The sequence below is a fragment of the Cricetulus griseus genome, chromosome 5 (assembly GCF_003668045.3).
Source record: "Cricetulus griseus strain 17A/GY chromosome 5, alternate assembly CriGri-PICRH-1.0, whole genome shotgun sequence".
In the NCBI taxonomy this organism is placed as follows: domain Eukaryota; kingdom Metazoa; phylum Chordata; class Mammalia; order Rodentia; family Cricetidae; genus Cricetulus; species Cricetulus griseus.
In genome coordinates, this window is record NC_048598.1 from 102868968 (window position 1) to 102891677 (window position 22710).

Consider the following 22710-nt stretch of genomic DNA (forward strand, 5'->3'; position numbering starts at 1 on the left):
GTTCCAAGATGGTGGGACCAAGTAAGACTCTCCTGCTAAAACAGGTCAATCCTATCACAGCTTGGACTAAGCAGCCCATGGGTGACCTGGTGGTGATTCAGTCAAAAGGGGCAAGTCGCTTCCACATCTGTTAGGTGGGGACATCAGGGACCCCGAGTGAGCCTAAGAATCTGACACCACTGTTAAATACTGGGATTGGGTGGCACAGTCTGGGTTAGCTCCAACTGCATCCCTGGGGCCCAGGGACTAGCATCCTCAGAGCTGCCTTCCAGGCCTGGCCCAGGGCAGGTCACCTCAGAGGGTAGTAGTTTCTGATGACACAAGAAGAGATTTCAAGGATGTCTGTGCATCAGTTACTTTTCTTTCCAAGTGCCTACGAGAAGAGAGAGAAAGGGCTTATTTGGACTCAGACTCTAAGAGGATGTAGCCCATCAGGGTGGGGAAAATGCAGGGTCTGGACCATGAAACATCTGTCAAGAAGTAGAGACATAAGTGTCGGTAGTTGGCTCATCTTTCATGGACGTTCCAGAACCCCAGCCCATGGGATGGTGCCTGGCCCCATTTAGGATGGGTCTAACCTCTTCAGTCAACCCTTTTTAGAAACAACTTCCTTGAAACACCCGGAGGTATGTTTCCATGGTGACTCCAAGTCCAGTCAAGTTGACAGTGAAGATGAACCACCACAGCCTGGAAGCATCATAGCCAGGGTGAAGAATGAAAGGGACATAATGACAAGGCAGGGCAGAGGACAGCAGTAAAAAGGCACCTGATTTCTGCTAAGAAGGATGGAGAGAGGAAGAGAAGGAAGACCCATAACCCCAAATTATTTTACGTTTTCTTGGCCAAGATTCAAATAAAAAAAAAAAAACAAAACCTGGATGTCCTGTGGGAGGTCCATCACAGATGTATAAGGGTCCCTTTCACCTTTGCTCCCCCATAAACATCCCCTGAACACCTGCTATGGGCCAGATGCTGAATAGGAGGTGGAGGTCTAGGAGGATGGGATGGTTCTAGGGTTAAAATAGAGACTATGAGGAGGCACTTAGCTTCAAGTAAGGTGCAGGGAACATCTCTAAGCAGGCTGGTCTTTGAAGGAACTTGGAATAAGGAGAGGATGAGGAAGGAACTAAGAACAGGAGTGAGGGAGAGGGCTGGGGGATTGGCCTCCTTCCATCCCAGAGAGATGGGTCATCTCCATGTAGTGTCAGGCAGAAGGGGACAAATGCAAAATTGACAGATCATGCCACCGGGCACTGTAGGCCATGGGGGAGGGTGGCTCACAGGAGAGGATGGCAGAGAGTGAGGCAGGAGGGCTAACACCAACTCACTCGGGGTCCACAAACCATAGTTCACTTTGCACAGAGCTGGGTCCTCTTCAAGGTACTGTGGAGAGCCACTAAAGAGACTCGGGGCCACGAGGATGACCTGAAGGGACCTGCTTCTTTACATGATCATTGGCAGTGAGTGGGGGAGGGGAGGGAACAGGCTGGTTAGGAAGCTACTGCTTCATCCAGGTGGTAGACCAGAGCTGGACCTGGATGACTCAAAGCAAAGTGACAGCTCCCAGATGAATTTTGGAGAGAAGCATGGAGCTAAGCACTGTACGGAGACGATCCATCTTTCCAGGATGGAAGGAGGCCAAGCCCCTGGCCGTTTGTGTGTCTGTGTTGGGGGCCTCACTGTGGTAACCATCTCTTTCTAAGATTATGCTGAGATGTTGGCCTGGTTTGTAGCCCTGTTTCTCAGGACTTGATTTATTCTGCCCTCCTGTTCTTCTCTCTAAATATGGCCACGCTGCATGCAGGGATGTCATCTGCTAGCCCCCAGGGCCATGCTGGAGTTTACCAGAACCAGTTGTGTCCTGGCAGTGGCATCTGTCCCTTCCAGGAGGAGCCCAGTGCAGGCTCACAGGTCTTGGGCCAAACTGTCTGGGAAGCTCCTGGCATGCAGTATCTAAACTGTAGTCTTCCAGGGGCAGAGAGAGGTGGTGAACACAGTCCTTTCTGGATGCTTCTCTGCCAAAACACCTTCCACCCCCCATGTTGGGAAGCTGGCACTGGCCACAACAGACCAGCTAGAAATAAATGCCTTACGTGGGTGCCTGGGCAGGGGAGTGGAGTTCTTGCTCTTCTAGCCAGGCCGTCTCCTTCCTATCCTCTCTGTATTTCAAGTTTACCCGAACCCCAGCTTCAGGAGCAGTGCGCTCTCTCCAGCTGCCTTTCCTGCAGTGGTTCTCCATCAGTGTGACAAAGCACTGTCTAGCTGTCTGTGGAACTGTAGGGATGCTTTGTTCCTGGTCCTTGGGCTGGAGGGTGAGTGTCCCTGGCAGAGTGGGCAGGAGCCAGAGATATAGTAAGTGCCATTCATCTCCAAGTGTGGGTCTCCTACCCACCCAGCTCAGCTGTGGGTATTGACTTTAGCTTGGCTGGAGGACAGGAAGGTGTTTAGCAGCTTCCTGTTCTGGTCCGTGCCGGTGGGCACTGTCTCACACTTGACTCATATAGTCCTATGTGGCCCACAGTGCTTTTATGGGTGATGTTGCTTTTTTTTTTTATCAGTCATCCTGTCTGATTCATTGTAGAGGCAGAGCTGAGATGAATGGTTCAGGTGTATGTGAGGACAATGGGAATGCTCCCAGGAAGAAGCAGTAAGGAAGTGAGAAATAGACCAGAACTGGGGTGGAACCTATGGAGCCAGGATGTGGTTTCTGCAGGACACTCCAAGGGAGCACACAGGAAGTGTGATGCAGAACACATGGGAAGTCTGTCATTGACTGCCTGAGAGCAGGGAACTGGGGCCCATAGTGTTTGCCCCACATTCTTCTGAGCGTGAAGACCCTCCACTGAGCACAGTGTCTTCTTCCAATTCTTGGCTCAGATAAGACAAGATCCAGTGGCACAAAGAGCTGCCAAATTCTTCTTACTATTTTTGAGATTTTAAAAAATGCTCCCATCCCGTCTATTCTCCCTTTTCCTACCTTTTCCCTCCATGCGGCTGAACTCTTGCTCCCAACTAGATTGAGCCCATGGCTCCCATGTGCCACCCCCAGAGAGCCCCTGAGAGCAGGAAGCAAGACAACTCCCCATGGGGCCTTAACACAGACAAATGGCTGAGTGAAGTCCCATCCCCACCTCCCTCCCTGGAGCCAGGACCTGGATTCCTTCACAGTCAGAAATACACAAAGGATTTTCTTCTCATCTCTGAGAACATTCTAGGCCTTGTAACCGCAAAGCAGTTTATCTTCCCAGTCAGCTCGGAGATGCTTTTGCAGCCTGTAAGCTCTATAGGATTAACCAGCTCTGACATTTTCACCCAACTTCTCGTCTTTCCGTCTTTCCGTGGAAGGGAGTGAGGGTGAGTACTGATGGGAGTGAACCGTGCCGTTTCTGAGGTGCAGGTGACCAGACTAACTTCCTTCACTTCCTTTCCCTCCTAATACACACCCCATAACCAATCCCACACCCATCTTCCCCTCGGAAGTTTGCACACTTCGTGCTAGCAACGGGAGTTCTGTTACTGTTCAGGAAGTTTCTAGAGACTTCTCTACAAGGGAAGTGACTTAAATGGAAGCAATATTTAGCAAAACCATGTTTAAAAAGATTAGGGTTGCCGGGCGTTGGTGGCACACGCCTTTAATCCAAGAACTTGGGAGGCAGAGGCAGGCAGATCGCTGTGAGTTCGAGGCCAGCCTGGACTCCAGAGCGAGTGCCAGGATAGGCTCCAAAGCTACACAGAGAGACCCTGTCTTGAAAAACAAACAAAACAAAACAAAACAAAATGTTCAGGCCATTTTTGGCAAGAAGCCTTTGAAGATAAGCAGAGCAGAGGTGTAATGCATCTAATTTAGGCTGCTGTGTGAGGAAGAGACCGGAAGGGGAGGCATGGGGAAAGAGGAGGCCAGGTGGGAGGCTGTTGAGGCAGATAGGAACATTGGGAAGAAATGCATGGCTTACTGTTGGATCACATGGAGGGAGGTGGCAGGAAGGTCCCGCCCCCCTTTTGGCATGGAGCAACTAGTGAGTTCACTGTCTTGTGTCAACTGTGAGCCCCCTCCCACCTCCAGTCCATGTAAGTAGAGATGCCAAGTCACAGTTGAACATGGGCCAGGAGCTGGGCATCGGTTGGGTCTGGAGCTGTAAGTGTGGAGTTGGCCTTGAGCCAGAATTAAAACAGCTGGGTTGCATTGGTGTTTGGGGGAGAACGGATAGGGACAGGCCCAGCATTGAAGCCAAGGCTACTAAACACCAGCTTCAGGATCTGAGGATAAGGTGCACTCTTTCCTTCCCACCTTCCTTTACTCCCCAAGAGATGGATTAAAGTTTATCGGTCCCCAAATCCGTGACTGGGTCCTGGCCCCTAAGAAACACTGTTTGGCATCTATGTTAGAAACAACACCAAATGCCTAACCTTTCACATCCAGGGTTTCACAACAGAAAAGAAAGTGTTGACCAGTCAGAGATATTTTACAATCAAAATCCTGCTCCTCCATTCTCTGTACAAAGACAGCAGCTCATGACACTGCCTGGAACTGGGAGCTGTGGCCCAGCGCAGAGCTGGACAAGGAGACAGGGTGTTTGAGGAAGTTGCAGGGTCAGGATGAGCTTGGGGTGAGGAGGGTGAGGAGGCCTAGAAGAGTAGGAGGCACCTCACCAGTAACTGAAAGGCTTTGGATTTTAGAAAAAGCAATACCGTGTGTATACTCTAAGTGAAATGGCAGTGCCGGGCTGTCCAGCATCCGGTAATATGCCTGTCACAAGATCTGTGGAGTTCCACAGGTGGGGAGGGAAGTTGAGAATATAGATAACCCAACTCCTGCTTGACTGTGGGTACCAAGCTACCTTTTGGGTTTGGAAATTACAGGCGACAGGCTGAGGTGCCCTCCATCTGAAGATAGCCTCAAAAGAAGGTTGTAGATGAATTTTGGTGCATCCGTGGCCCTGTAGTCAGCTCTTACAAAACAAAAGGCTGCAGAAAGTGCCTCCACTCCCACTGACTCAGAAGTATATTCTGCAGAGTGGGTGTTGTGACACGCAAGCACCAGCAACCCTGGTGTGTGTTGGGTGCTCACACGCAGAGTGGCTGTATAAACACGTGTGCCTGGAAGGATTTGTAGGAAAGGGGCGAGCTTTCTGGACTAGAAAGTTCTAGAAACATCCACAAGCTGGCCAGTAAGGAGGAAGGGGTTGGGGTACAGTGGAGGCGACCTCAGTGTTTGGAACTGGATGCTAAGATAGTAGTCAAGTGTGATACCTTGCTTATGCCTGGTCACTGGTTTCCTTTTAAGTTAAAAAATGTATTCTTTGGCAATTTCATCCATGGATATAACATATTACAATCACACTCACCCCCAGTTTACTTCTTATCCTCCTCTCACTCCCTCTGAACCTCCCACTTCTTCCAAACACCCCCCCCACCTTTGTGTCTGTCTGTGTTGATGGCCCGCTGAGTTCCTTGCATGAGCATGGGCGTGGGGTGAGGTTATTTGCAGGACCATGGGCAATGCAGAAGCTGGATTTCTGCAGCTGGTGGACACATCTGGCCTCTGAAACGTCACCCTGTCTGTGAGAGATGGTCTTCACCTCTGAGCCCCCGTTAATGTCCCTGTCAAAGGAAAATGATGGAGCAGTTGATCACGGTGACCTGTGAGGCCAGCTGTCAGGAAAAATAAAGAGCAGATGGCAGGACTGGGCTGGTCAGAGGCTCAGAGTCATTTGGATTTTAGACTGAGGTGCTTGGGGGAGTTCGTGAGGACACTGAATTTCAGAGGAAGAATTCCTTGTATCCTCCCAACAGGGCTGGTGGAAGACTGCTGAGCATACACAAGGCCATGAGTTCAATCTCCACTACTGGAAAGAAAAAGAAAAGCTTTGAGCAGTGTGATGGCACACACCTGTGATCCTAACACTCGAGAGTCAGGGGCAGGAGGATCAGCAATCCAAGGCCATCCTCGGCTACATGATGAGTTGGAGGCTAGCCAGGGGAACAGGAGATTCTGTAAAAAATCACCTCTCTGTTTCTCTCTTGCTGAGCATTTTTGCTGTCGCTCATTGAGGTCCAGCATATGAATGAAGCAAACTTTGTCCTCAGAGGCCAGAAGAGAGCTACAGATCCAGAGCTAGGGTCACAGGCCATTGTGAGTCACCTGACTGGGTTCTAGGAACCAAACTCATGTCCTCTGCAAGATTGGCTGGCGCTCTTAACTGCCAAGCTATCGCTCCAACCCCTCATCTGCTCTTGGATGGAGCGAGGGATTGGATGTCCTCATGGACATCAGAAACCTGAGGCCAGGGTCCTGCAGGTAGCGTTCAAATCTGTTCTTCAAGCTGGGCAAGGCACATTCTAAAGTCCAGTACCTATGGCCATGTCTGGTTCCCAGAAGTGTACAGAAGAGAGTAGGGACTCGGGGGTCAGGTGGCCTAGAGTTCTAACTCTGCCGGTGACTTTCCTCATTAGCTTGCTCTCACTCCTGCAAATGGGAACAATGAGAGGGACCTCTCCTATAGGTCAGGAGACTTGAATCAGGTGATGTTTCTGCAATGATGTGTGGCACACAGCAGTCAAGGGAATAACAGCTACTACTATCGTGTGTGTGTGTGTGTGTGTGTGTGTGTGTGTGTGTGTGTGTGTGTGTATGTGTGTGTGTGTGTGGTCTGTGTGTCTGTGTGTCTGTATGTGTGTGACAGATGTCAACTTCAAGTGTTGCTCCTCAGGTAATGTTCACTTATTTTTTGAGAGAGGGTCTCTCCCTGACCTGGAGCTTGTCAAGTAGACGAGGCTGGCTGGCCAGTAAGTCCCGGGGGTTCCTCCTGTCTCTGCCTCCCCAGCACTGGGATGATAAGCACCCATCTCCGTGCCTGGCCTCTTCACACAGGTGCTGGGGATGAACCTCTGAGCCTCCTGCCTAGCACGCAGGCACTTCACAGCTGAGCCGTGTTCTCAGCTCCCCTCCCATCTATCATTGTTCAGCAAGTGGAAACTGTCAGAGTTCCTCTGTAACATTTTCTCAACCTTAGGAATTGGCTTGCTTTTCAGCACATGACAGGAAACCAACAAACCTTGTGACAGCACAGAGACAGCCTGGTCCATCTCTACCGTGGCACTCCTTGGCCTGTCATATGAACATAAGCAGTGTTGCCCGAGACATTGTATACACTTCGACCATGACTTCTTTACATGATGGGGAAGCATCCGGTTCATGGTATAGAACTGAATTACCCTGGAGGTTGGTTGGTGCAATCCAATTTAGAATTGCACTGTCTGGAAGAGGTCCAAGTGCCTCTTCTGCACTATGCCTGTAGTTATCAAGGAGGTCCTGTTGGGAAGAAGTAGTGTTACCTCTCTGTTAGGTGAGGCCTGGTCTCAGCAGCCTTTACAAAGACTCATCTGATGGACCATCTATTGGGGAAGGTTTTGGTGGGTCAATGAAAAGCATGCCTTAGTTAATGTCCCCTACCCCACCTTCTGTCAGAGACAAAGGCACATGTGACTAGCATCTGCTCCCCCTCCCAAATTTCTGTGTGACCCTTGTCAACACTCTGAAGAGTCCAGAGGCCACTATTTCCTACCTCCTACCCTAGGCCTCCTGGCCCGGAATGAATGAGTTTCTTGTTCTCAGATTTAGAATGAATTAGATCATGGGTAGCAAAGGCACACCACCCCCTGTCTTGGCAGAGAGGATTATGGGTATTGTGGAAAGAATGCCCGGATTTCTTTCCGAATCCTGTTATAGACAGTTCCTCTGCGCATCCTCTCAGTAGATGGGGGTCATTCTGAAGACAATGGGCTCAGAACCTCAGGATGCCCTATGGGAAGGCGATCAAGTTGACCTCTTTCGATTAGCCAGGTCTGGTGCAGTGCACACCAGGAGCCTGAATCTGACTTTCTGGTCTGCTGCTGGCTGTTGGATACACCAGTCACTGCACTGAACTCAGGAATCAGGCCAGAGCCCTGGAAGAGCTCCCAAAACAGACAGTTGTTCATCATAGTTGGGGAGAGCTGCCATTGTCATCTAGTGAGCAGAGGCCAGAGAAACCTCCAAACACTGAAAAACCACAAGGCAGCCTGAGTTGCCAGTTGTGACAAAGTTGTGGGTATTGACCTAGCCCCGTGTTGCCACTCTCATTGGGCCTTTGAGAGTCAGGGAGATGAGGTGACATACAAAAGTTCAGAGAGTTTTGATTACAGTCCCAGAACCTAGGTATCTGGGTGGTTGACCTGAGTCTTTAGAAGAAACTACATGTCTAGGTAGGAGAAAGGCCCAGGATGGTGCTTGTTGCCAGGGAGACCTTCCACACAGTCTCAGCATCACCATGCTTTGGACAAGTCATGGGCAGAGGAGTCAACCATGGGTATTGCAGTAGCAGGATCTTCATGGTCTTGGGCCTAGCCAATATCATGACAATGGCCTGTCGGCCCATAGTGGAAGACTTCACCATTGTCTCAAAGGCATAATGACTGCCTTTTAGGTTCAGGCACCCCACGCACCCTGCCCTGTGTGTACCTCATGTGGGGTTGGAAGGTCCATGACTCTTACCATGCTCATCAGAGCTGACACACTGGGAGGATGGCTCACATCACTATACCCTGCCCCAGAGGTATCAGCAGAAGCCTCCCCACTTAGAGCCTCTGACTGTCACTTTCCTCATGGCTCTGTGACTTTGCCTCTTTGACCCTTTGGAACCTTCCATTTCCTTATCTGCACAGTGGAGCTGATTGCCTTCTCTGTTGTTCTTCTGACGGAGGAAGAGAATGAAAGAATGAAAGAAAAATGTAAGAAACACTTGCTCTAACAACAGTGGGATGTTGTCGTTTTTACTCTTTGGCTCTTTGATCTTTTGCTCTTTTGAGGGACCCGCTACCTGGCTCCCAGATAAATATACACATGGAGTCTTATTCTTTCTTATGAATGCCTGACCTTAGCTTGGCTTATTTCTAGCCAACTTTTCTTAAATTATCCTATCTACCTTTTACCTCTGGGCTTTTATCTTCAGCCTATATACCTTTCTGTACTTCTTACGCCATGGCTTGCCATGTAGCTGTGAGGCTGTGTGGCTGGCCCCTGATGTCCTCTCGCCTTCTTTTCTCTCTCCTCGATCCTTTCTTCTCAGGTTTCTCCTCCTTTTTATTCTCTCTGCCTGCCAGCCCTACTGACCATTTGGCTCTTCATTAGTCCAATTGGGTGTTTTAGCCAGGCAAAGCAACACAGCTTCGCAGAGTTAAACAAATGCAGCATAAAAGAATACAACACATCTTTGCATCATTACACAAATGCTCCATAGCATAAACAAATGTAATGCATCTTAAAATAATTTCTACAACAGTAGGCCTATTTTGTTTGTTTCCTTTTGCTTTTGGTAGGGTGAGTAAAGTAGCTGTGGTGCCATTTAGAAAGGGGACTCCTGTCCTCTTTCTAACTCTGGCCCGGTGCCATCCAAGCAGCCAACAAAGTTCCATGATAATGGTCATGGTGGCGCCTGTGTAACATGGTAGTCAACCCCCAACCTCCCACCCTCCCACCCCCATGGCTACTGGGCACTTGACAAAAGGCAAGTGCCACTGAGAAACTGAAAGCCAGGTTTTACTTTTTTTTATGTGTGTGTGTTACGATAAATCTTTCCGCCAAAAGCCGCCGAGCCCCACCGCCATGTGTGCGCTCTATGCCAGCTGCCCGCCCGAGTTAGGGCCCAAATGAATATACAGAAATTTGTATTAGGTTCAAATGCTGCTTGGCCAATGACTAGGATTCCCATCTGTTAGCTCAGTCTTAATTATCATAAATCTATATATTTTATAAGACTTATCGGACGCCTTATTGGAGACCCTCCTTGTCGGTGGATCACATTGCCGCTGGAGGAAGCGAAGGGGAAAAGGGGACACTTCATATTTGCTTAAATATGAGTCTCCTTGCTATGCCATTTCCTGCCTGGATCACCACTTCTCTGCTACATTTCCCAGAATCCTCTTTGACTCCTCGTCCTCTCTAACTTGCTGTTTCATTGGCCAAACAGAACTTTATTTAACAATCAATAAGATAAACATACACAGTACATTCCCCATCGTGTGTGTGTGTGTGTGTGTGTGTGCATGTGAAGGCCAGAGGTTGGTTTTGGGTGACATTCCTCAGGCACTATCCACTGTGGGTTTTGGGGAGGGAGGGATGAGGGACAAGTGATTATTTGTTTGTTTTGATAGGGACCCTTAACTGTAGGCTAGACAGGCTAGCTAGGAGCCCCAAATATCCACTTGCCTCTGTCCCCTTAGGGCTGAGATTATTCACTTGCACCACCATCAGCAGCTTTTTATACAGGCCCTGGGCATCAGACTTGGGTCTTCACACTTGCATAGCAGGCTCTTTATTGACTGAGCCATCTCTCCAGCCCTTACAATACTGACAGTTTAAATCAAGCTTGAGTAGTTGCATACGGATGATAGCTAGCATATTGACAGCATGCCCCTGGACAACCAGCATGGATACGTGTACCTTTAATTATGGTTTTGCCTCAAAGCCTCATACATACCAGTTTTCTTCCTTTTATTAAACAAAGGTCTGATGAGCATCACGGACTTCTCAGCATGTGGTGCTTGTGTGGCCTTAGCCAGGACAGAACTGATGCTAGCATCACCCAACAGAGACTTTTATGAAAGACCTTGGTTTGGGCCAGAGAACCAGGAAAGGGCAGCAGGTTCTGGGAGCGAATCGTCCAGAACATAGAGTTCATATGCTCCGCCTTGGGATAGAATTTCATCCTTTAACGCTGCCAGGGACTGTCAGCCCTTGGTGATCTCATGTCTGGGTGTCTTGATGTGAAACTTGTCCTTGGAACCTCCCATGAGGATTTTATAAAGCAGGTGTTTCCAGGGGAGACTGTGGGGCCATGGAGGAGATGGGATGGCATGAGAAGAAGCCTGGCCACATGTTCCCAGCTGGTGGCACCTGCCAGGCAGTGGCTGAGGGTGCAGTTTGAGACTGACATCCCCAGGTTCACTGCTCTGTGCTTTGCTTCTCTAATAGCCTAGCTCAATGCCACAAAGAGGGGCTGCAGTTCTGGGCCAGTGACATCCAAAGCAGAGTCCCCGTATCCTTGCCCACACTGGAAGGCACTTTCCTTTAGCTCCCAGGGAAGGTTATCACGGCTTCTGTGGGTGAGAACTTGATCGAAGGCTGTGAAATTTAGTGCTCTGACTGAGGGGGACTTATCAGGTATGATTTTCTCAGTCAAAATGCAAACTTAAGTCTACTGTCTGTCTGCTATGCTTGACTGCTTCTCACACTGTCATCACTCGTAAGCTTTCTAGAAAAGAGAGAGCCACAAACCCAGATATTACACTAGGGAGTTGGTGTGACATTTGAGAAAATAATAAAATTGAAGAACCAGAATGCTCACACTTAGCAATACAAATGAGATGTAATTTCAGTGCAGGCCCAAATTCTCTTAAGACATCTGAAGAATCTGAGGTAAAAATGGTATGCCTTAGAGGTGAGCAAACTTTTGTCAAAGGCCACACAGTAGATATTTCAGTCTTTGTAGGCACACAGTCCCTGGCACAACTATTCAGCCCACTAAATGTATGTGTCTGTGTTCCATCAAAACCTTGTATATAAAACAAACAGTGCACCAGTCAGTCTTCAGACCAGAGTTAATCACTGTGGGCCAAGGTGACCCTGTAACTTTCTTTTAAATTACTGTTTAGACAGAACTGCTTCTACCAACCTGGGCATTCACAAGGCCCTGCCATCATGGGTTAAGAGCCTTCATGAAGGGGGAAAGCCATCTAACTAACAGCTATTGATGCTGGTGAGCATAGAGGCTCTGCTGGGCTTTTACTGTAGATAACAAGAACACGTCCCCATCCTTGGACTACAAGCTTCTCTCAAGCAAAAATGAATTTGCTATCCTCAGTCAACTCCCACTGGCCCCCTTTCATGCCATTACTATCTGTTTGTTTTATGGTGTTTGTCTCTTAGACGCTCACACCACACCAATAGGTATTGGGTGAGGGTGGAATCCTAGCCTGCACTTTCCTGATGACTGTTGAATTGATGCCTTGTCTCCTGTGGGCCACTGGTGTTATGAGAGCCCGGTTCCCTCTGTTCCCAGCATCTATCCCAGAGCACCGCGCACTGCAGGAGTGGGTGAGTGGACTCACATTGGAGCACTGGAGCAACAAGGGCAGGACAAGGAGATCAGCTCAGTGGTCACCCAGCGCTTGCTAGATACGGGGCCGCCCTCACTGCCACTTCTGGACAGGGCTGTGCTGTCCTAGAGCTGGCAAACGCAGACCTTCTGTGCTATGTTGCATCTGTGCCTTGTTGGGGCCAGCAGGCGTGGCAGATTTGAGAAGGGGACCAGAGCAGACAGGAAAAGGTTGGGCCCAGGCTCCTGGAGTAACAAATCTTTACTTTTGAGGAGCTAACAAAGAGGGCTATTTGGGTGAGAAACAAGGGGGGTCATGTTTCTCAGTCCCACAGAAGCAAAATGAATCATATCAGCTTGTGACCCACCGTCCCCCGCTTTTGCCCAGGCATCCTGTGATCTTTTCCTCACCCAGGAAAAGCTATTGCTTCCCCCGCCAGAGAGACATGAACCTGATTCATAATTTGCCTTCCCTAATTAGGCCCAGGGATGAAGAAGACAATTATTAATAATGTATCCGGGTTTTTAAGTGCCCCACAGGAGCCGAGCCTTGAGAAATGGCACTCTTGTTGATAAACAGCCACACCGCCACCACACTGGGCTCTGTGCCCAGACACAGGGCAGAAAAACATTAGAGGGGAGAGTGGTCCGTGGAGCAAGGGCTGCTAGCTGGAGTCACAGACGAAAGAGTCTAGAGCCCTTTGCCTGGAGGTGTGTGTGTGTGTGTGTGTGTGTGTGTGTGTGTGTGTGTGTGTGTGTGTGTGCGTGCATATGTATGTGTATATATGTATGTGTGTGCATATGTATGTGTGCATGTGTGTATGTATGTGTGCATGTGTATGTGTGCATGTGTGCATGTGTATGTGTGTATATGTGTATTGTATGTGTGTATATGAGTATTGTATGTGTGTATATGAGTATTGTATGTGTGTGTGTGCATATGTATGTGTGTATGTGTGTATGTGTTGGGGGTGGGAGTGTCTAGCCTTTACCACCCTAAGTCCATCCAGATAGGGACCTTTCTTTAGGTACCTCCTTGGCCTTCCAAGGAGGACTAATGTTCAATATTCCCTGAGAGAGGGGACCCCAATTTACAGTGACAGCAGCTTCCCTTTCTGCACAGCACTGACTCCCATCTCCCTGTCTCAGTTTCTCTAAAACATCTCCCCGAAGTCTCCATACCTGTGGGTTTTCTTGCTTATGTTCTGTCTATTTAGGGGTCACAGGTTCAAAGTTGTCTAGGTCCCAATTCTGAGACAATGTCATTGGGTTCTTGTCACGGTCCCCTCAGCTGTCCATCTTGTCCTCGCTCCCTGCACGCGCCACTCGGCACTCCCTTCATCATCACTGGTTGCACAGAGCCGGCCTTGGCTTCTCTGCATTCCCACCTGTCCTATGCGGGGCGGGGGGGGGGCAGGGGGTAACCCAAGCAAGACACACAATCTTGAACTTCGGGTTCATGACCTCAAGTCTCCTGGGGTCTTTTTAACTCCTCCCTTCACTACATCATCAGTCACCCACTCTTCTGGACAACCAGTTTACAACCTGCCATTTCCCCTTGGTACGCTCAGTTCTTGCCCTGGCTTCACACCTGTTCCTTGAAATGATTGACACATCCAGAAAGACGCACCCAGGCTCTAGAGACCTGCAGTATAAACTTCCAGCCTACCTTTGCTACACAGCAGGGCTCCATCGGAAACCTAGGCCGGGGCTCCTGATCTTGGAAGTGGGGGACCTCAGGGTTCTTAGTCTTCTCCTTTTCTCCTATACCTCACCCGATGAATTAATTATCTTTCTCCTTTCCCCCTCCCCGATATGTGCACACACATATGCTCAACCACACACCTGAAAATCCTTCTCTGCTCATCACTTGCCCACCATCTATGGCCCCATGGGGCTGTTTCCTTTGGCAGCAAAGCCCTATGTACCTACTGCCTGCCTCTTTCCCTGCACAGTCCCTCTTACAGAGCCCCCAACAGGCTTCCTCCTTCCACCCCTCCAAAGCCTGCTTGGGACCTTCCCTCCTGGCTACCAGGCCTCACTTCATTGTACTCAATGATGAGCTGCCACGGACACAGTCAACATCATTCTGGTCTATGAGATTCTCACTTGGACCGTGCTTCCTTGGTTCTCTCTCTTTGCCCACCCCTCCGCCTTTCATCTCAGAGTGCTGAGGCATCTAGGCCTCAGGCCTCAGTCTTCTCAACTATGCCTACAAATTCTTGCTTGCTAAGCTCCTCTAGTCTTGGGGACAAATGCCTGCTCCTGAGCCCCATGTCTGAACTCAGATCCAGGTGATGGCTGGCCAGCTTCCTTTGTGTGTTATAGGAATTTCACCCTGGACTCGACCTGCACGCCATGCTCCATTCTCCCTGCTGGCAAACTGGGTTCATTCTCACAGATATCTGCCTTCTTCCCATTTCACAGAGCCCTGTGCACGCCCCTGTCTCTCCCACATGCGCTGTCCTGAATCAGGTCTTTTCTTGACGGCTGTGCCAATGACCTCCAGTCACATCTCTGCTGAATCTCGGGCTCCCTTGCAGCCCCCCCACACGCAAACACGCACACACACCACACACACACACACACCACATACACCACACACACCACATACACCACACATACGCACACACATACCACACACACACACACCACACACACCACACACACCACACACACACACCACATACACCACACACACGCACAAACACACCACACACACACACACACACACACACACACACACACACACACACACACACACCACACACACACCACACACACACACCACACCACACACACACACACACACACACACACACACACACACACACCACACACACACACACACACACACAACACACACCACACACACACACCACATACACCACACACACACACACACACACACACACACACACACACACAGTGCCAGACCTCACCACCCTTTCTCAAGACCCTCTAATACTGTCTCACTTCTTACTCCCTATCACAGCCTCCAGACAGCCCTCAGTCTCCTCTAGTCTCTCCATCCCTGATCTTCAAACATGTCAAGCACATGCTCACCGTTGATTCTCTGCTTGGCTCCCATCCCTAGACACCTTCGGGACAAACTCCATTGCCAAATCCCAGTCTTTATTGAAGTGCCACCCTCAAGACTGCCCGTGGGCATCCTGAGACCCAATTGTCCACACCCCATCCCCTAAGCTGCTCTGACTTAAAGCAAAGAGGACACAGTGGTATCTGAGGTGAGGCCTACCTCTTCCTGTGTATCTCCCCCAAGAACAAGGAAACCATTCCCAGAAGCCCCCAGCTGACTTTTTCTCTCCTGTCATTGGCCAGACCTGCAGGACCCAGAATCCACTTAAACTAGAGGCTTAGGACTAAAACAACCCCGCCTGAGCCCGTGAAAACCCACCTCTGCTAGGCTCAGTGAAGGATGGTCTACAGGAAGAGAACTAGGGTTCTGCTAGGGAGATGGGAAGGAGGCAGATATGTCTGCTAACTGTCTGTCTAGGGATCTTCTCTAATCCTGGTACCTCCTTGGAGGAGGCCCTGTGGCTTCTCCAAGTTACAGTGGCTGAAACAGACAAAAATCTAACAAACCCAATGGCTTGACCACTCAGAGCCTGGACTTCAAGGCTAGCTCCTGACTCGAGGCCATTGTGGATAATCACTGCACTAAGGTGAGCAATAGACAGCCAGGGAGGCGGAGCCTCTAGATTCCAGGAAGATGGGATCACCGGAGCAGGTTAGAGGTCAGGAGGGGGCAAAGCAGAGGAAAGGAAGGGGTGGGGGGTCGCTGATGGCTGTGATGCTCAGGGAAAGGAGCCCAGAAAGGGGTATGCCTGGGGTGGGGCTGAATCCAAATGAAGACACTGAGGAGGACTCCTTATGGTTAGATGTCTCCAGCCTGGCCAGACCAGTAGTGCCCATCTGGAAGATGCCCTGTGCACAGGGAAGCTGAGAAGATACTGGATGCAGAGGCATAGCTTTTAGGGCTACAGTGAGTGTAGAGCCAGGGTTCTGAGCATCCCAGCAAGGGTCTAGCCTGTCATCCCCTGTGTTTTGTCCCATATAGTCCTGGTGGCACACTGACACACCCCTTCAGAGCCTGAGCAAGTCTTTATTCATACCATAATTTGGCTGCCCTCCTGGTCCAGTTGTCTGCAGCAAGCAGGGGCACCTTGGTGGCTGGGGATGTACAGGGGACCTCTATCAGGGCTTCAGGAGGGCACAAGATAGAATAGACGTGGCATTACCTGTCTACATATTGCCCTCCAACATGAGTAGGGACCTAGGATCCTAATACAGTGTTCTCTTTACTGGGTATACCCTTAGCAACTCTAGATATGAGGCCTGGGTTCCGGAAGGCACAAGTGCCAAAGCCTTGTGGCTTATCTGTGGTTTCAAGTCTAGCACAACCCATGGTCTCTGGTGAGAAATGAGGAACAGCTCCACCCCCACACTGACCCTGAGGCCTCAGTGGGTGGTGGACACCCTGGCACAGGCCTCCCCATGGAGGCCCAGTGCCTGTGAATGGCTAGCAGCTGCTGAGAGCCAGTCCCTTGTGTCCACAGACAAGGGGCCTCTATGTGGGGCAGGCCATGAGAGAGAGGTGGTGCCCCTCCCCCACATCTCCTTCCTTAGTGGACATTGAGTCTGTGTCAAGCTGCCTAGCAGTGCCAGGGCTTCAGGCACTGAGGCAGGGGAAGAGCTGGGAACTTGAGAAGGAACTTCTGAGCAGTCATTCTCTGTGTTTGCACCAGCTCACATAGTGGGCTTGGACTGTGAGGTTACTGCTCAGCCCTGGGGCAATCCCCTGATCCCTCCAAGTCTCAGTTTCCTCCCTGGTCCCTAGGGGATTGTGAAACAGATCCTGCCACCACTCAAATCTTTAACATAACTCCTAGCTCCTCACTCCCCTTGGAAACCACACAGGACCAGGGTGTGTCCTAGGTCACTAGCTAGGGCAGGGACAGGTTATTCACTTGTCAATGTGCTCTGTGTCCTCAAATCTTTCTTGGAGGAGCAGGACAGCTTCCTCGACACCATTGTGATGCCAGGAGGGAGAGCACAGAGAAGAGCACCATGCTAAAGACCAATAAATGTCATAATATTGTCCCTTGAAACTAGGCTCTGTCATCTGTACCTGTTGGTGCTGCCAAGACTGTGTAAACCCAAGACGTAATGATTTGGGGCCCAGCCTAAGCTTTGCCTGAGGTATCTTCAGGAAGCATGTTCAGGGTCCTTAACCCTGGAGGCAGCAGGGGACTGACCTCCACAGTCCCTAGATAAGCCAGTGCTGGCCTGATTTGTCACTGCTTGTGAGCCACCCGTGGGCTGTTCTGGAGGCTGGAAGCAGGAGAGCCAGGGAAATAGGCCCTCCTCACCTGAGCATAGCCAATGTAATGAAGGCCAATTAGGCCTACAACCCTTTCAGTTCCCAGGGAGTCAGCCGCAAACCACTGGGGAAGCTTGCACATGAGTCACCAAAGACTTTGAAACCAAGGAGAGGTTTCTAATGATGTCTCCGAGGCCTGTGGTGTCCCAGTAGTGCCTGGCATTCAGGCTGGGCCAAAGAGCAGGGTGCCTCTGGAGAGGGCCTCACACAGGGTTGAGAGGCAGAGCACTAGATAAAGCCGTGACTCAAGATGGAAAATGACTATGCAACCCCACCGTGTGTGTGTGTGTGTGTGTGTGTGTGTGTGTGTGTGTGTGTGTGTGTGTGTGTGTGTGTGTGTGTTCTGCTTTCCATTCATTGACTCAGAACTGCCTAGGGCAGGGACCACCTCTGTCCCGGTCACTGCCTGTATTCCTCCCTCCTATGCTGCTCTAGAAATTCCTTGAGGCAGAAAGCAGGGAATTACTGTCCATCATCATTGTCATTGTCCTCTTCCCTTGCCACCACCATCATAATCATAGTCATTGCTATCATCATCTTAAGTTAGCGTACAAGACCACAGGCTTCATTGTGGCTTTTCCATACATCTCTTGTTCTCATTCATCCTCTCTCCCCTCCCCCACTCTTTCCATCCCCTCCCCGCCCCCAATAGACTTGCCTTCTGCTCTCACACCGAATGTATTTTACATCCTCTCCTTCTCCCCACCCCTCCCTTAGGAGAGATCTCTTCCTCTCCTCTCATCCTCTACCCTCACAGACTACATTCATGCACATGTGTGGGAGAGAGAGAGAGAGAGATTTTAACTATGCATCCAAGAGAAAACCATTTGTCTCTCTGAATCTGGTTCGTTTCACTTAATGATCTCTGATTTCATCCTCCCCCGCCCCCGATGTAAACATTTTATTTTTCTTTACAACTGAAAAAAAGTCCCATTGTGCAATGGGCCATATTTTCTTTAGCAGTTCATCTGTTGATGGGCATCTAGGCTGGTTCTTAGCTAATGTAAACAGTGTAGCCATGAACATGGATATGTAGGTGTGTCCGTGGAAGGAGTAGATTCCTCCAGGCATGTACCCAGTGACACAGCTGAGTTAGATGATATTCCTGCTCTCAGGTTTCTGAGAAGCATCGGTGCTGATTCCCACAGTGGCTGCACCCTTCACACTCTGCCAGCAGGGTCACAGTTCCTCTTCCCCATATCCTCCCTGGAATTTGCTGTCGTTTGTTTTCTTGGGGATAACCATTCAGATGGGTATGAGAAAGAATCTCAGAGTCATTGTAATTTGCTTTTCCTTGATGGCTCAGGATGTTGGACACCTTTTTGAGTATTTATTGGCCACTTGTGTTTCTTTTGAGAACTCTATTTAAAAGCTCATTGGCCCGTTTATTGATCGGGTGGTTTGTCTATTTTGTTCAGTTCTTTATATAGTCTGGATGTTAATCCCATCTGCTGTGCAGCTGATGAGGATTTTCAGCAGGCCATCTCTTTGCTCTGATGATTGCTTCCTTTGCTGTGCAAAAGATTCTTAATGTCACACAATTGCAAACAGTCAATTCTTAGGATTATCTCCTGGGCTCGGAGTCCCTTTCGGAAAGTCCTGGCCTGTGCCTACATCTCAAAGCATCTTCCTCTAATGGCTTCAGAGCTCCAGATCTTAAATTATTTAAGGACTGTCATCTTGTTACCATTGCCCATTGTTTCACATATTTTGAATGTTCTGGATGTTTGGGTGAGCTAGCCAAATCCACTTCATTACCTCTTGTTGCCTGGAGGCAGAAATCCCAAAGCCTTTAACCATGGTATCCAGGGCCTAGCCCAGGCGGAGTATTCCCAGCCCTTTAATGCAGCATGGGCTGACTAAAAAGAATGAGACTCTCTTGACACAGCAGACTTTAGCCTGGGCCCTTTTGCAGTGTCCTCCTAGCTGCCTGTCTCGTCATCTGAACGGGGTCAGGAGAGTTGGCTGATATGTCAACTTCACTGAGGTTCAGGAAATGGTGACGTGACCCCTGAGGTTTCAGACAGCTTCTGCCTTTCTGTCATGTTCAAAGGTAGTGACAGAGACAACAGAGACTGAGGCAGCTCTTTCCTGGTGCTTGACACTCCCCGTCTGGCCACCTGCCTGTCACCCAGGATTGCCAACTCAATGTGCAGGTTGCCCTTCCCTTGCATATTGGCAATCATTGTGTGCAGCTTCTTTTGGAGACTTCTGGCTCCTCATGCAAGAAGAGCAGGTCTTAGTCAGCTTTATAATCATCCCCGGGCAGCTGGCGCCAGGTCTGGCAGAGGACAGCTTGTGTCTGATTCATCTCTGTACCCCCAGCTCCTAGGATTGGGCACCGAGCATGCTCAATACATGTCTAGGGGAATGCATGCATGAAAGAGCACTGTCAGGAAGCAGCCTCTAAATCTGAGCCTCTAGCCTGCCCATGTGGTGAGCATTTACCATCTCAACATAGGTACTGAAGGAAACTGAGGCAGTAACCAGGCTAGTGGGCAGCTCCAAGGTCTTGAGGGCCACACTCTAGCCCTCATGTAAGTTGCTCCAATGTTTATTCTCTTTCCTGAAATGAGAACACCCAGGCTCCCTCCAGCTCTGGAATTTTCTAATCAACTCAAGCAAGGATAAATACGAATAGCATCTCCAACTCTATCTCTGGTTTTGTGACCAAAATCTATGTTTTATGCCACCAGGTCTCTTGAAATACCTCCTCTTTGCAGACGCAGTGTTTCTGCCTTGGGTTGCCATCCATACATAGAGCGCTCATCTGCACCTGCCGAGTCCCACAGGGTCTCAGACAGAAGGGCACATAACCAGAGCTAGCTACTTCTATTACCAATGCTGTGAAGCATGACCATAAAAGGAAAATCCCCGCCCCACCAGCAGAGTGTAAGGAAGGGAGGCCCTGCCAAATTCCAGACTGAGCTTTGCAACCTGTCCTGTGGATGGACTTTCTAAGGAGGGCCTTTCTGGCACCTTTGAGGGACAATTCTAACTTAGGTACATCACTGTTAACACCCCTAGCTGATGGATTAATTTGCTGTGGTGACCAAAGAGAGCACCTTCCCCTTCCTGTGCTTCCAAATTCTGTGTAATCACTCCTAGGTGTAACCACTCCCAGGTGTAACCACTCCCAGGTATAACCATCCCCAGGTGTAACCACTCACTGAGACCACACACACAGGAAGACTGCAGCTGCAGGCTGGGTGGAATGACCCTGGGGATGTGCCCAGACAGGTCAGAGGCTGGGGCATAGTCAGAAGTGGATAAAAGAGCATTCTCTTCCACAAAAAGGAAGGGCAAACCTTTGTGGGTTTTCAGTGTCGCCATGGGAGAGTCCAGCTAAAGTCACCCTAGGAAGACTCAAGAGTGCTCCCAAAGGGAAAGACTTGGAGTTTGATGTTATCAACAAAATCATTGAATGAGCTCATGGATGGGAGCATGAGACCCAAGCATCCTTCTGGCTCTCCGGCACTGTGTGGGGACTATGTGGGGACTGAGTACCCAAGGCCAGCTCCTCCCAGCTGACAGCAGCCCGGTAGTGTCCTTGTCTCAGCTGTTTCATCCAGAGTGTCTCTGGTTCTCTGAGGAGAGCTGAGATCCTCTCTGGGGACTGTGTGTTTGTTAATGGGCAGTCCCCATCCCCTGGGAGCCAGAGAATGTCTTCCTGGATCCCATGATGTGTTCACTCTCTTTTCTCTATCTCCTCTTCTCCTTCTTGGTTCTGCCTGGGAGAGTACCAGAGTATGAACATCTGGGAAAGACATCTAGGTGTTTGCTTTCAATGTTAATCATACACACACACACACACACACATACACACACACACACACACACACACACAAGGCCCATCTATAACATGTGTTTACCCAAGAGGACTATGAAACTGTCTATACAAAAGATTCCTTCACAGATGTTTATGGCAGCTTTTCCTAGAGACCGAAAATCTTCAGCCTAGGAGCCCATTCGCCGGTAAATGGACAAATAGTTGTAGCATAGGAACATGGGGCTGGGGCTGGGGGGCGGGATATTATTCATCAACAAAAAAAAAAAAGGAAAAACTACGAAACTATGAAGCTACCTAAGTGAATCCCCAACATTGCTAAATAAATAAAGCAAATATAAAGGAGAAAAGAATTGTGCTTATCACCTGATTTTATGAATGCCCGGAACAAACAAGTCTTATCTATATTTTATCAATGATTAGATGGTTGTCCCCCAGTTAGGGGTTATTGAGGAAGAGACTGGGATATTTTGGAAGTATTGGGAATACTGGGCGTGGCTTCTTCTGGTGTAGAGATCTGACCCAGCTGTCAGATACTGTACTGACAGGCGGGAATCTCCCCTGGACACATCCTGGTGTCCTCCAGTCATCTTCAACTGCTGTTGTCTCCTTCAGAGTGACTAGTACTGAGGGGACAGAGCTGGGGACACAGACTTGATTCTCGTGCAGATCTTCACATACACTGAGGACTTCTCTAGAACTGTCTGCCAGTATGGTCTGTCTAGTCTCTCCTCCCTCACCCTCCCTCTGCTCTCATGCCTCTTTCCCCTCCCTCCCCTCCCCTCCTCCTTTTATAATGCCAGCACCTCCTTTTTCTTTGTAGCATCTCCTTCTTCCCAAGCCTGTGGGATGGGGCTGGGCTGTCTTTGCCTTACTCACAGGGAAGTAAACAGTCGATTAGACCTATACTCCAGGTGAACACCAATACTGCCCAGACCCAAGAGGGAACAGGCTTACCCTAAGGACTGACTCCTCCTGGGTAGGGTAAGGAGAGGTGGTAGAGTCAGGTGTCAGAAGGTGTGATGGTCACGCACCTTCCCATGCTCTGGCCCCTTCCAGGCACACCGAGAAAGCTGCTGGTAGCATCACCTGGACCAGATCCAGGCACAAAGAGTGAGCCTCTCACAAGAAGCTCAGTTCCGAAACACATTGAGGGGCCAGCCTTCCTCCTTTCTCCTCCTAAGTTCCCTGCAAGCCCGCCACCCCACCCCCAACCACAGTCGCACCGGATTTAATGCCTTGACTGAGAGAATGAGATGTTCTGTTATTTTTCATGGGAAATTAAACCCGACCCTGCTGTCAGTTAGCTCATGCCTGGGAGGATGGAGGCCTGCTTAGCCAGGCGCTCAAGCTCAACCCTGCTCTGAGCTTGCCAAGGAGCAATG

At 49.7% G+C, this 22710-nt stretch overlaps 1 protein-coding gene across 1 annotated transcript in view; it reads left to right on the forward strand.

Moving 5' to 3' along the window:
* Positions 1-22710, forward strand: part of Prima1 (proline rich membrane anchor 1) — a 48109-nt gene that overhangs the window by 21199 nt on the left and 4200 nt on the right. The window lies entirely within an intron of this gene.